A 15362-nucleotide genomic window follows, 5' to 3' on the forward strand; every position below is an offset into this window, starting at 1 on the left:
TTGAGGCCTTCAAATCAAAAATCCTTATATATGATGCACTTGAACCATACTGGAAAGTGGGCTCAGAAAACATCTTTCACTTCTAATTTCAATGCTTTTCTCCTCTCCTGGGGTAGACAGTACTTCCCAGACATCTCAGTGATTTTTCAGTAATATCTTTTCAGTAATTTTCAGTACTGAATACTGGACAGTCTCCAGCAGTCCTGAGGACTGGCAGATGCAGGAGCCTTTTGGGGATTGAAATTCTAATTAAACAGGACCCAAATAGGTAAGTGTCATATCCTAACAGATGTAAGGAATGAATGTTTACACTAAAATGATTTGGGGGCCCGGAGAGATAGCACAGCGGTGTTTGCCTTGCAATCAGCCGATCCAGGACCAAAGGTGGTTGGTTCGAATCCCGGTGTCCCATATGGTCCCCCGTGCCTGCCAGGAGCTATTTCTGAGCAGACAGCCAGGAGAAACCCCTGAGCACCGCCGGGTGTGGCCCAAAAACCAAAAACCAAAAAAAAAAAAAAAAAAAAAAAAAGAAAAAAAAAAAAGAACAACAATAAAATTATTTGGGATTCCCTTACATTTAGCAAAATCGTGACTAAGACCAAGATTTGGCTTAAGTGTCAATCAAGTACAACAGCTAGTATTTTAAGTAAGTTAGTCCCACTTACGTGTCATTGTGTTAAAGGAAAAACAATATCCCATATTCACTATAAATTATGTATTGTGGGTCAAGAACTGTTTAAAGAAATAAGCAGAGAAAGACACAAAAACATATTCAGCATTTATATACATGTATATATACATATATAAAAACAATAATTTCAAAGGGCTCCTTTTCATTAGGAAATATGACTATTACTTAACTAGATATAAATAACCCCAAGGAAAAATTCTCAAACATTTAGAAAGTAGGAAATTGGAAAGATTATCACCCACTACTAACATTATTACCTGACCCAGTATTTTAAAAAAGAAACCATAAGCCAGCCAGATACTATAGTGATGCAGAAAACACTGCTAATAGCAAACACTACAATCAACACAATGATACAAAGTAGCAGAGCTCTGTAACAAAAATATTTTGAAAAATAATATGGTATAAAAAAAATCCAGAATGAATCATTATAGAAGATTTCTTTACATTTTTTTGCAAAGTGTTAGTGTATATGGAAATACTTAGGAAAAGTGGGTATATGATTAGAAAATATAACCTATGTATTAGAGATGTATCTTTTCAGGTAAAAAGTACTGAAGATCAATTTTTGTGTGTTTTGTGGAGGGGAATTTGGGCCACACACTAATGCTCAGTGTTTCTCTTGGCTCTGAGTTCAGCGCTTATGCTTGGGGGGATCATACGCAGTGCTAGTGATCAAATTGGGGTCAGCTGAGTATAAGATAAGAACTTTACTCTGTGTATTATCTCTCCAGCACAGTATTTGTTTCAGAACACAAGATTCACTTAGGGGTATAAATAAAAGTAGATAAGGTGTGTGTGTGAATATTACTTTTAGAAATAAAAAATCCAGAAAACTACTAAAATATATTGAATGCAACCATTGCTGAACTATTTATGAAGTAAATAATGACAGCTTCTTCCAAAACAATCTTATCTTTAGAGAAAACTGAAGCTAGTAAGTATAATTTAATTAGAGATATGTTTAAAAATCAGAAATTAAAAATGGTTTTTTTTTTTAGGGCCTAAGCGATAGTTGAGGTTTACAGCTCTTGCCTTGTGTCCTGCTTACAACTGCCTGGTTTGACTCAAACCACTGTTCCCCATGGTCAAATGTTTTGCTAATTCACTTAATTATTTCAGGGATTTAACATAAATAGTAAGAAGTAATTTACTGTATGATGCACATTGGTTTAAAAAAAAACAAAAACACTGACAGCATCATCAAATCTGAAGAGAAATTAAGCCAGTTCAATAATCCCTACCTTTTTTTTCCTTCTACCCCTGGTAATCATTCTTCAGCTGTCAGCCAAAGCAAAAGCTCTGTTCATCCCTTAGGGTAGAAGTGGTAAGTATGATCCTGCAATCTGATGTCAAAGAAGAGGAAGAGAGGTGAGCTGTATTCAGTGATTCAACCAAAACAGGACAAGACTATGTTAGCCATAGAACCATGTAAACTGACTAGCTGTGATGCAGCCCAAGATGTTTGTGAAGAAGGGCTGAAGGGGGCTCAAAAAGGATTTATGGACAGAGCTTTGAGAGTTGAAGGCATTCCTAAGCAGAGCCTCTTTAAGGAAACACAAAGCTACATACAATAGTACTCGAAAATAATAGTGATAATTCTTTTAAAATACTAGTCAATTCAGAGCATTCTAAGTCTCTGAGATATTATTATTATCAATTGAATGTGTGGAAGCTGTTGTGGTATTTTAAGGAATTCTATTAACTTGTAAAGGAAAACAATGTCAGTATGTCTTTATGAAAGCAAAGAGAAAACAAGTAATATAGAATTTATATAGCAATAGCCAAGAATCACTATAAATGCATCTAGAATAGTGAAAATACGATTTTTTTAGACATTGTACTAATAATCATATACTTTATCTCATTGATTTAATTTTAGCAATACCAGGGTAACACTTGGATGTTATGTATTAATAATCGAGGTACTACATAGGTACAACAGTTATATTCCTTTACAGTCTGAAAACTGATGTCAGAAAGAATATAATTATAAAGGGGAAAAGGCTAGAAGGAACTATAATTTACTTGGTTTCTGAATCCAAGTCTTGAATAATTGAATATTGTGATATCTTAGATAATCTGTAGAGCAAAAATGAGTTAGAACTACATATATGTATTTCAGGAGCTGCAGTGAGATACTATTGGACAGACTCAAATACTTCACAAATCTGTTTCTTGTAAAGCTCCCATAATCCCCAGGTATCTGTTTTTATAAGGTCAGGCATTTCTTGTATGTCATGTTTGTTACACTCCCTTAGAGAATCATGAGACTCTGAGAAGCTGACATTGCCAAACTGGTCTCTAAAGCCACCCCCACTACTGCCCCAATATATGACATTAACCTTTCTGCTTAATCAAGTATGGTAGTAAATCATTCAGCAAAAATTCAATCATGGATCCTGGTGGTCAGTTCTATGTTGTAATACTATGTGCCCCAAATCCTATTACTTATTGCACTGTAAATCAAGGGACCAAAATTTAAAAAGCTTTAAAAATTGTGGGGCAGGTGCTCAATGGTCAGTCAAACTAGCACATGTCCCTAGTGGTATCTGTCCTTGCATGGCTTCAAATGCTCCATGTCCTCAGACCCTAACAGTAAACTGGCTAGGCTCTTTGACCAGTTTGGAATGTACTTCAAATCCAATTCTTCATTACATAATTACACACTGATGCTTCCAGTAATTTTACAATTAATCAGACAACTGATTCCAAAAAAGTTTATTTTACATAAAGTCTCTAGTTCTCCCTACTTGTATTGCTATGTTGTAGCTTCAGGAGATCTTTAAAACTACTAATCTAGACTCTCAGCACCAGCTAGACCTAAATGTTCATTTCTCTATAATGCTTCCCATTGCATTCCGCACAGCAGTCAGTTTTCACTGAAAAACTGGTGCTATAATTCATTGGAATTAGCACCAGAAGGGATGCCTGTAGCAACTTAATTTGAGTTCATAATTATAGAATTTCGTTGAGAAAATAAAAGTATTTATGTCTTTCGAAAGGCTGGAGCGAGTGCTCAAAGGGCTGAGCTTTTTGTTTTGCACATAGAAGTCCCAGGTGCCATCTCTGGCATGCCTTGGTCCCCAAAGCATAAACAAGAGAGTCCTATAAGCATTGCTGGAGTCCCGAAACCATAAGCAGAAAACAGTATATAGTGTTTTTCATACATGACATAAGATTTTGTTTTAAGATGAATGAATTGGCTTTCTAATAATTTCATATGAAAACCAACTGTTTCATCTGGCAAGAGAAGTTTCAAAGATATTTGAAACAGTAAGACTTTTCATACTTTTTCTAACTTCTAACATACTAAAAACATTGAATAAGTTTTACTATGTTCAATTTTGGCTATATATATCTCTGTGCTGCCTAGAGATAAAGTAGCACTGTGACACATCAGTAGAGAATCTGTGGTAGGAGTTACAAATTAGCACCTCTAAAAACCAAAAATGTCTGAAACTAATACCTTTGTTCATTTTATAGTTCATTTGTAAGTCCATGGTACGAAGGGTCTCAAATTAAACAGATCTGATCTTAATCTGAGAATTTAAAAATTAAATCGACTCAAGTTTTCCATTTTAACTTTGTCTTTTTTATTTATTGATAATGATTCTAAAGTTTCAGAGATCAAATTGCTAGTTACTAGGTTAAAATAATTAAAAAGTTTACAGTTGAGAAAACAATGAAACCTACCAAAAGTGATATAAATTTATATAAATATGATATGACGATATAAAATCAGCCTTTTTCTTCCTTTTCTTATTTTTTGCTTTTTGAGGTATACCCAGCAGTGTTCAAGATATACTTCTAGAGCTATGCTCAGGATTCACTTGTTGTGCTACTAGCGGACCATATGTGGTATGTAGAATTGAACCTGGGTCAGTCACATGCAAGGCAAGTACCTTATCTACTGTATTCTCTCTCTGGCCTGGTCAGTCTTATATTGGAAATTAAACTAAAATAAGCTCATAGGATCTACTACTAAATATTCAAAAGCATGAGTCTCAAAAATGAAGTGCTGATTGTCCAAAAAGTTTCTACTCCACGGCTGAAGTGGTAGTAGAGGGTAGGCCAATTGCCATAGATGAAGCTGACTGGATCCAATTCCTGGCATTCCATATGATTTCCCAATCCAGCCAGGAGTGATTCCTGAGCACAGAGCCAGGAGTATACCCCCTAAAAACCACTGGGTATGGCCCAGAAACAAAACAAAAAGAAGACTTGGAAAAGGTATGAGGACTGTTTTCAGAGCTAGACAAGTACTCTCCTTTTCCAGTCTTTTTTTTTTTTTAATCAGAGATGCTATATACTTGATATGTATGATTTTGCTCTCTTCCCCTTTTCTCATTCTATTCAGAAATACACTTCTAGAGAGGAAGAGTTACAAAATGAAGAGTGAAATCCAGTGAGCTTTACCTCCTTGTTCTAGTTCACTTACTTAAAGTTCCAGATGAAGCCAAAAGAGTGCTCCGTACTACTCTAGTGTTCTGACTGCCTATGATAAACCCTCTCTTCCAGACCAGCTGTAATTCTTCTCCCGAAGTAAAGGAAAGGTCATGGTGGCTGAAGGCAGTAATATTCCACTTGCTATTAAGTCAGTGTTTGAAGCTAATTACAAACATCTGTAATTTCTGAAAGAAAAGAATATGCAACACAAAAGCAACCTCCCTCTACGAAGATTTACATAATGGCAATGACACTTTTATGAGTGACTAAGAGAAAATACGTCTAAAAGTTTACCATAAATAGTCAAGAATAGCCTACTACCTCCATCCAGCTTTTTCAATATTAGTACTCTTAAATACACATTTCCATTTTCTCCTACCCATTTCACAAGTTTCATTTAATGATATTGGAAACAAAATTTAAAGGTTGAAGTAAAAGACAGATGTGTGCTCAAATTCCAAAGAAGATCATAAGCAACAATAATGAGAAAATGGGACATAAACATTTTTGCTGGCTATAGAAATTGCTCCAGTAATAGAAGCTATGTCTTTTTTTTTTATCTGAGATTAGTTTATCCTAATTAACAAGATGCTAGATTAACTCATGCTTAGAAAAATTATTTTATTTTATTTTATTTTAACTAAACTATGAGTAAAAAATTCTTGGCAGGGGCCTCTTTTAGTGATGAATTGGGATCCAAGGCTCCCCTGGTGGTAACTAGAGGTCCAGAGATTTTTTTGGTGCGGGATGTCATGTAGTGCTAGCCATCAAACACAGGGCTCACACTATTTTGACATGTGATGTGCCATTTGAGCCATCACTGGCCCTAAACAAACATTTTTTAAAAAATACAGTACAACAAACATGACATAGTAACTTTTTAAATTTAACATTATTAGAAAAATGTAATTTCTGAAAAACTTTATACAACCTTTATAAAATATTTAAACTATAGATTGAGGATTACTGTCAACTAGCAGAAGATTTTGCTTTTATTATTATTATTTTTTCTTGAGGACACACCCGTTTGATGCTCAGGGGTTACTCCTGGCTAAGTGCTCAGAAATTGCCCCTGGCTTGGGGGGACCATATGGGACGCCGGGGGATTGAACCGCGGTCCTTCCTTGACTAGCGCTTGCAAGGCAGACACCTTACCTCTAGTGCCACCTCACCGGCCCCACGTTTTACTTTTTTCATAGGAGTGTAAACCTCAAAATTTCCTTAAAAATTTTAATGCATCATTAAGAGATAGTTACAAAGTTGTTTATGATTTTCAGTCATACAATGTTTCAATGCCCATCCCTTCACCAGTGCACATTTCTCATCACCAGTCCCTCTAGTTTCTCTTTGCCTCTTACCCCCATCCAGCCTGCCTTTATGGCATACATTTTCTTCTCTCTCTCCCCCTTTTTCATTTTTCCTTTTATGCACTGTGGTTTGCAATACTGTTCTTCATCCATAGTTATTTCAAGTTTTAATGAATACATTCAGAAAATCTTTTCAGATAAAACCAGATAGAGTAGATCATTGAGAAAATATCAACATTTTCAATGATAACTATATCTGCTTAGTTAAATCACCTAACTAGCATGACAAGATGTTTAAAAGCCACAAATAATGACTAATAGACCAAAAGCTCAAACGTTTGTCCTGAAATTCAGAGGGTTGTCATGATGTATCTATCTACTCAATACCCCTTTTACCATTTCATTACTTGGGATGAGACACACATGTAAGGCATTGAGAGACCTATACCTGAGCAACATCCCTGGCCAAAACACATCTCTTCTTCTTATTATTGCAGTTTATGTGTTTTTATTGCAGTTTGTAACAGAATTAATATCCATAGTTTTTATGTTGTTACTGTCTCTTACCACTATCAAAGTGCCCAACACCTCTAATCAATATCCTTATCTAAATATTTGTACCAAAGCTCAGATAATGCTGATCTAAAAATTGATGCTAAAATTTGTTAAAGAGGTTTATCACATAGGTAGTTATGAACTTGAAATTGTTTATACATTGAAACAAACCAAACTCTTTACATCTAAACATCATAGATTATTTTACTCAGCTCCTTAATGCACATCTGATCATGAGTTTCATTCTTCTGAGTCAGGTTTGTTATACTATTTTGAGTGGCAACTATACTCACTGTATTATCAGAAATTAAAGCTTAAGCAAACAATCCGAATTCTAATTAGGGGCTTTTGCTGTAGTAGCTCCTGTCCAGTCTTTGGCACTGCATGGTCCTCAGAACCACAGAAGCAGTCCCCAAAGATGAGTGTTATAATGGATCTTTATTTAAGCCCAAAGCATAAGGGTAAAATAAAATTAGCAAAATCTGAATATACTCTAATCACTACTTTATGAATAATCAAGTAGTAACACTTAAATGAATAATCTTTGTTTTTTGAGATATGGTAGGACATCTAGTATTCTAGGATGACTGCAGCCTACTAGCAACTGTATATCTGCAGAAAAGCCTATAAACCAAAAAAAAGCTTGAAGGGATGGAGTAAAAGTACTAATTATGAGTTAAGATGTTCCTTTCTGATCCTCTTCCCATCATTAGCAAAGTTGTAAGAATTTCAACACAGAACTTACATGACAAATTTTCATTAGTAGTCATCATCCGTAGTACTTGTGAGCCTGGTATATAAATTAAACCCCTCCCGAACAGAATAAAGCAGTACACCAATTTTCCTTTACTGTGAACATGTTTTATGATTAATGAAGAGATTCTCGCTCATACTGGTCAGGTTTTCAAAGGCCTCCCAGACACTTATTATGTATATGAATGGGAGGGTTGGGGAAGCAGGGGAGGCTTGAGCCAGCAGCTTCCACATCCTAGTTCAGGCAGAGCAGCATGCTCCTTATTTTTACTATAACCAACCAACAAGGGCTTATTTGTAAATTTTCATATTGTGACCTTAATATCAACACTGAACTTGCATCAGTGGCATGTGTTTGAACGGCTTCAGAGGTAACATTTATTCTGGTTAATTTAATCTAGAAACAAATGTATTCTTTCTTTCGGCTAAGGAATAGTGAAAACTACCTGATATCAATCTTTCAACACAGCTTTTTCACTAGACTTTATAAAATGAATATTCCCACTTTTATTTTTCTTGTTTATTTTGGGGCCACACCCCACCATTCTCAGGACTTACTCGGAAGAGTAAAGAAGCTATAAACCAAAAAAGCTTAAAGGGACAGTGTAAAAGTACTGAATATGAGTTAAGAAGCTTCTTTCTGGTCTTCCTTCCAACACAGAGGAAAGCTGCATTTAGAATTTCACCATGGGTCATAAATCAGGCAAACTTCTATATAAGCCATAAGCAGGCTCAGAGGATTATATGTGGTGGGTGAGATCAAACTAGGGCCTCATGCCAGGCAAAATGTCTTACTTGCTATACTAACTCTCTGGCTTCTAAAATATCTTAAAAACTTTAAGGTTCTAATTAATCATAACTGCTAATAATAAAACTATTATTCTCATAAAAATGTAGGGAGACTTCCCGCTTTTTCCTCCTTGTTTCTAACTTTAAAACTATTTTTTTAAATACATTTATTTAAGCACCATGATTACAAACACGTTTGTAGTTGGGTTTAAGTCATAGAAAGTATACTCTCCAGATAGCGTGGAGGTAAAGTGTTTGCCTTGCATGCAGGTCAGTGGTTTGAATCCCGGCATCCCATATGGTCCCGAGCCTGCCAGGAGCAATTTCTGAGTGTAGAGCCAGGAGTAACTCCTGAGCGCTGCCGGGTGTGACTCAAAAAAACAAAACAAAACAAAAAAGCATACTCTCCATCACCAGTGCAACCTTCCTACCACTAATACCCCATACATCTCCTTCCTCCACCCCTACCTGTCTTTGAGATAGGCATTCTATTTCTCTTACTCACTACCATTGTCATGATAGCTGTTAGTGTAGTTATTTCTCTAACTGCATTCACCAATCTGGTAAGCAAAGATCATGGCCTGGTCCTTCTGGCCCTCATCTCTATTGTCTCTGGGTATTATTACCACACTATCTTTTATTCTTCTTAAATCCCACTGATGAGTAAAGACTATTCTGTGTCTCTCTCTCTCCCTGACTCATTTCACTGAGCATAATAGTTTCCATATCCATCCATGGATAGGAAAGTTTTCATGACAGCTGCACAGTATTCCATTGTGTATATGTACCACTGTTTCTTTAGTTAGTCATCTGTTGTTGGGCAGTTGGATTGTTTCCAGATTCTGTCTATTGTAAATAGAGCTGCAATGAACATAGGCGTGCAGAGGGCATTAATGTATTGTGTTTTTGTGTTCTTAGGGTATATCCTTAGGAGTGGATAGGTGGATCACATGGGAGCTCAATTTCCAGTATTTTTTGAGGAGTCTCCATATTATTTTCTAAAACTTCTAAACGATCTCTTCAGTGTTTGGAAATTAAAAAAAAAAAAAAAACCAGGGTTGAATTCATTTTCTATATATTTGATGGGAAATAAAGTGTTTTTGCATGTAGGGACACCCCAAGGTTCAAGTCCTAGTACTGTCTGGTCCCCTAAGTGTCACAGGGAATAACTTCTGAGTTTGGGGGTAAAGCTGCCCACAAAAACCAAGAGGATTGATATTTCTGTCCAGGTTCTATTAGTTACATCAAGAAAACTTGGTGTAAAACAACAGAACAATACTCAGTTTTAATTATTATTCTTTTTTATTTTTTTTAATTATTATTCTTATAAAAACAACTTTTTGTGAGGTCGGGGAAAATATAGTGAGGAGGCATTTTCCTTGCACTTAGCTAACCCAGGTTCAATTCTGGGTTACCCATCTGTTTCCCTGAGCCTGCCAGAAGTGATCCCTAAGCACATAGTCAGAAGTAAGGTCTGAACAATGCTGGTATGAAACAAAAATAAAAACAAAACAACTTTTTGTTTGGTTTTTGATTAAACCCTTTCCCTAAAAAGCAATATTTTTTATAAAATAGAACATTTAATACATGTGGTCAACAAAGAAGTTTGTAAGATCATTTGACTATAGTAGGAAATAAAAACAGAAGGTAAAGAAAACATTTCACTTTCAAAGTAAAATAAGAATGATGAAAGCCACAGTACAAGCTAGTTACTAAAATACTGTGTTAAATCTTTTACTGTTCATTTTTACTATTCATCACTGATTATAAATAGATGTAATTCTGTTTCCAATTTTCTTTTTACTTAAATAGTAAGTTGATGCATGAAATTCCTGGAACTTCTGTCAGGATAAATCCTTAAGGATATTTATGAAACCTTTACATTAAAGTATAGCATGCAAACTATAATAATTCAGCGAACTTCTTACACACAAGCACTTTAAATGTTTCCTTACACAAAGAGGTCTTATGAAATGAAGAAGTCAGTGACATCTCCATTTCTTTCTGAGATAGGGATAATTATTATAGGCCAATAGTAGTAGTAGAAACAGAAAATTTGGATTGATTTTAGCCAAGGGTAAGAAAGCAATGAATGCAAACATCAATACAATAGTCTGTTACCAGAGTCATTACTTTAGTGGTCATTGTTTATTTATTTAAAAAAAAAAACCTTTCGGGACTGGAATGGTGGTGCAACGGTAGGGCGTTTGCCTTGCACATGACTGACCTAGGACAAACTGTGGTTGGATCCCCTTTCATCCCATATGGTCACCCAAGCCAGGAGCTATTTCTGAGTGTGTAGCCAGGAGTAATCCATGAATGTCACTGGGTGTGGCCCAAAAACGAAAACAAAAACAAAAACAAAAAACCCAAAAAAATCCTTTCATGATGAAAAATAAAATCATCTGACATTCACATATTGTTGAGTGCGGAGTACTACATAGGACCCTTGATTTCCATTAAATTTGAATGAACCTCATCACAAAGAGTGGTGAGTACAGTTATAGAAATAACTACACTAACAACTATCATGACGATATTAATAAATGAGACAAATAGAATGCCTATCTTGAATACAGGCAGGAGGTGGGGGAGGAAAGAGTTGGGGATATCGGTGGTGGGAATACTGCACTGGTGAAGGGGGTGCTCTTTTTATGACTGAAACCCAACTACAAACATGTTTGTAATCACGGTGCTTAAATAAAGATATTATTAAAAGATATCTGAATGAAAACTAGTCAAGAAAAAAGTAATGAGAACTAAACTTATTTTAGCCTCCTTGTTCAAGCTAAATATTTGAAATTACTTTCTAAGAAGATACAGAATAAGAAATAAAATATTAATAAATGTAAGAATTAGAAGAGACTAAAACAATATGCTCAATTCAACAACAGTTGAAAAATTAAGACAGTTGTGTAATACAAGTTCAATATATGCAAAGTTCTTATCTTAAAATCAAGATAAAGGGCCTTGCTGGGTCTTCTAAAAGCTCAACAGCCATAAAAATATAAATGTCATTATTAATAGTCATTCACTTTTCAGAGACTTTAAAAATAGTATTATAAATAGTAGAAGTATGACAAGACAACATTAGTTACATTGAAACTTAAAACCCTTCAGTACTTAAGACAAGGTTTCCACAGAAACATTTTTTTAAGATAATATTTATCCCCACTGTCACTGGTGGGTGACAGAAGGGGGTGTTCTTTTTATGACTGAAACCCAACTATAAACATGTTTGTAATCATGGTGCTTGAATAAAGATATTTCCAATATAAAAAAATACTTCCCCATTGTTACTGAGCTAAAATACAGATAAACATTTTATTATAAAATCATCCTACACTGGTTGTGGGTATACCCCAATTCACTGTAACTTTGTACCTTAAATATATCTGTGAAAGATTTATAATTCACATTGGTCACAATAAAAAAATCATCCTAATGTCCTGATTAGCTTATAATATTTCATAGTATGGATGCATTATACAGTATATAACAATAGCAACTAACATTCATTTCTTAGTTGTTTAACATACAATTTATAGTGTTAGGTTATAAATTATTTTATCATCTAATGTTCCTTGAAAATCATGAATGTCCCACATAACAGTAGTTCAATCTATATAATGTTGGTATAGGACAATCAAATTCTTATTCCTTCAAGATATGTAGATTCACTATTATCTATACAAATTTTAAATGCTTTAATGCTAACTATAAAATACTGAATGACTATTATTATTCTTTTATTTTACATAATGGCATAATATTAGGACACAATTTACAGAAAATATTACAAAAGGCATTTTACTAATAGACAATTTAAAATAAAATGCACATTAAAAACAATCTAATTTTAAAACTTTAAGACAAAACTAATACAAATATACAAATAACTGCTTCATTACTATACAAGTGATATACTGATATAATAATATAGAAATATAAAATACATAATGCAATATGTCTATTTGGGTGTAAAATACACTTTTCTGGGCTTAAATAATGTAATTATTTGGCATTTTGAAGATGCATAGAAAATATTTTAAAACAAAAAGTACTTCACCTCCCAAAAAATGGGCATATAGGTGCTATGGCATAGTCATATGAACATTATAAAAATTATCAAGTAAAATGACAAACAATTTTTAACATCCCAGATCTGTCTAATCATCTTTATCATCATCATCATCATCATCATCACTACTGCTACTATGAGTCATAATCCACTCCCTGTAGGCCTGAATTTTCTGTAAGCATGGTAAAGGGAAGAAAGAAGCACAAAGATTAGTTACGAATGGCAAAGTGCTTGAAAAACATGTTAAATTACAAATTGCTCAAGGAGTCAGAATAATTCTGGCTTATTTTCAGCTAAGTACAGAAGTAATCATGGGTGTAATATTCTGTGACTTAACAGATTTATAACTATACTCCATTGGTTGGTACAAAGTTAGCACAGAAAATAGTTTGATGATACCAGTAAGATATTCTGTAAATCCATCATTCACTTCTCTAAGAGACAACTTTAATTTCACTTCTAGTTAGTAGTATAATAATTGCTATAATTCTGTATAGAAGTACTAACCAGTAGTGAAATTAATGACTACATTTTATAATCATTGTATATGGGCATAGCTAATTTAAGCTTTTTGTTTTGAAAATTAGAAAATAAAAGCAGAAAGAAACTATTTTCTAAAGGCACCATTATTAAAGTACTTAAATCTAAACATATACAGGTTTTTTTTGGGGGGAGGGTTGGGTTATACCAGGCAGTGCTTAGGGGTTACTCCTGGCTCTGCGCTCAGAAATTACTCCTGGTAGGCTTGGGGGACCATATGGGATGCCAGGGATTAACCCACAGTCCGTCCTGGGTTGGCCATATGCAAAGCAAAAAGCCCTACTGCTGTGCTGTCTCTCCGGCCCCATAAACATACAATTTTAAATCCTATTTATATGCTATTTCTTTTCCATAGTATTGGTCTTCAAATATTTAAGTATTTGCTAATAAAATAGTAGAGTTTTGATTTAAAAAAGCACCACTGTACCAAAGCAACAAACAGTTTCTTATATTCATAAGAGAATAAATGTTAGTCATAAACATCCTAAGACATTTGGTGAATTCCTACAGATCATGCAAATAGTTCTGTGTTTAATACTGAAGCTGAAAAATAAGGAGTGGCTGATGAGGATGGTTAAGAGTTTACTCAATTAAACAGCAACTTATGCTAAGGCCTACTAAGAATATTATGTATCTTTAAAAAAAATAGCCAGATGACACAACTCTTAAGTCTTAAAACATTAGAAATTCTTAACGATGTGGAATAAATCTGTCTATGAAACAGTTATCAATTATACTTTTTCTCTTTCATTACCTTTTCTTTTTCCACATGGCTTTCTTATATATTATAATCTGTTCCCCAATATATAAAGACTTATTTTTAAATTCTCCACTTATTTCCTTTTTTACGGAGAGGCACACCTGGCAGTGCTCAGGGGTTACCCCTGGTTCTGCATTCAGGGGTCATTTCTGATAGTACTCGGGGTACCATGTGGGATGCCAGGAATTGAATATGGGTCAGCTGCGTGCAAGGCAAATGCCCTGCCTGCTGTGCTATTGCTCTGGCTCCAACTCATTCATTTTTTTTTGTTTGTTTGTTTTTGTGCCACACCCATTGATGCTAAGGGGTTACTCCTGGCTATGTGCTCAGAAGTGGCTCCTGGCTTGGGGGGACCATATTGGATGCCGGGGGATCGAACCTTGGTCTGTCCTAGGTTAGTGCTTGCTAGGCAGACGCCTTACCTCTAGCACCATCGCTCCGGCCCCATTTTTTTTTTTTTTTTTGGTTTTTGGGCTACACCCGGCGGTGCTCAGGGGTTTTTCCTGGCTATCTGCTCAGAAATAGCTCCTGGCAGACATGGGGGACCATATGGGACACCGGGATTCGAACCAACCACCTTAGGTCCTGGGTCGGCTGCCTGCAAGGCAAACACTGTTGTGCTATCTCTCCGGCCCCTCCGGCCCCATTTCTTAAAAATTATTTTATTCATTGGGGTTGAGCCAAATCTGTCAGTGCTGGGGGAATTCTGAGTTTTGTGTTTGTGGCTGCTCTGGGCATCACAGGGTGCCAGGAAAAAAGATGCTTCTTTCTCAAGAAATATCTTAAAATTTTAAAGCTTGATTTAATTAAAAAAAATTTAAAAAAAATCTCATACAATGTGTTACATGTTAAATGGTTCTAAGCAGGGAAAGTGAGTACTAGATAAATATTTCAACTGTATCAAACATAGATGATTGGCAATTTAGCAACATTTCCCAAAGTACTACTGAGTCTATATAAGCTCCCATTTAGAGTATGACCTATTGCCAGTTTATCCCCAATATAATAAGGTTGCCTGATATTTTGGAAACATTCAAAACACAATGTAAAATCATTTAATATCACACATTAAGTTCCATGGTTATAATTTATTATATGACAGTATATTTTATACAAAATTACATACACTGTACATAGTATGCAAACTTCTAAAAGTTTCAAATCATTACCCTGATCTTTTTAACCATGACAATATTGAAAATATTAAGGCTGGAAAGAACATATGCCCAGCATGTTTTTAAACAAATTATGTAATTTAGTATTTCACAGGTAGATTACAGAAAAGATTTCTAAATTTCTAAATTTATTTATACCATAATGAAAAAATTTAAATGGCCAATTTACAAAACAGTTGTCTAAAATAGATAAAATAGTAAATATTAAACCTATTGGTCCAAAAGCTGATATTGAGTTGCTTGTCAAAATTATACAAAATCT

At 34.8% G+C, this 15362-nt stretch overlaps 1 protein-coding gene across 1 annotated transcript in view; it reads right to left on the minus strand.

Moving 5' to 3' along the window:
- The window catches only part of VPS13A (vacuolar protein sorting 13 homolog A), a 260909-nt gene that overhangs the window by 16341 nt on the left and 229206 nt on the right, over positions 1–15362 (minus strand). The window lies entirely within an intron of this gene.

The sequence above is a fragment of the Suncus etruscus genome, chromosome 3 (assembly GCF_024139225.1).
Source record: "Suncus etruscus isolate mSunEtr1 chromosome 3, mSunEtr1.pri.cur, whole genome shotgun sequence".
NCBI lineage: Eukaryota > Metazoa > Chordata > Mammalia > Eulipotyphla > Soricidae > Suncus > Suncus etruscus.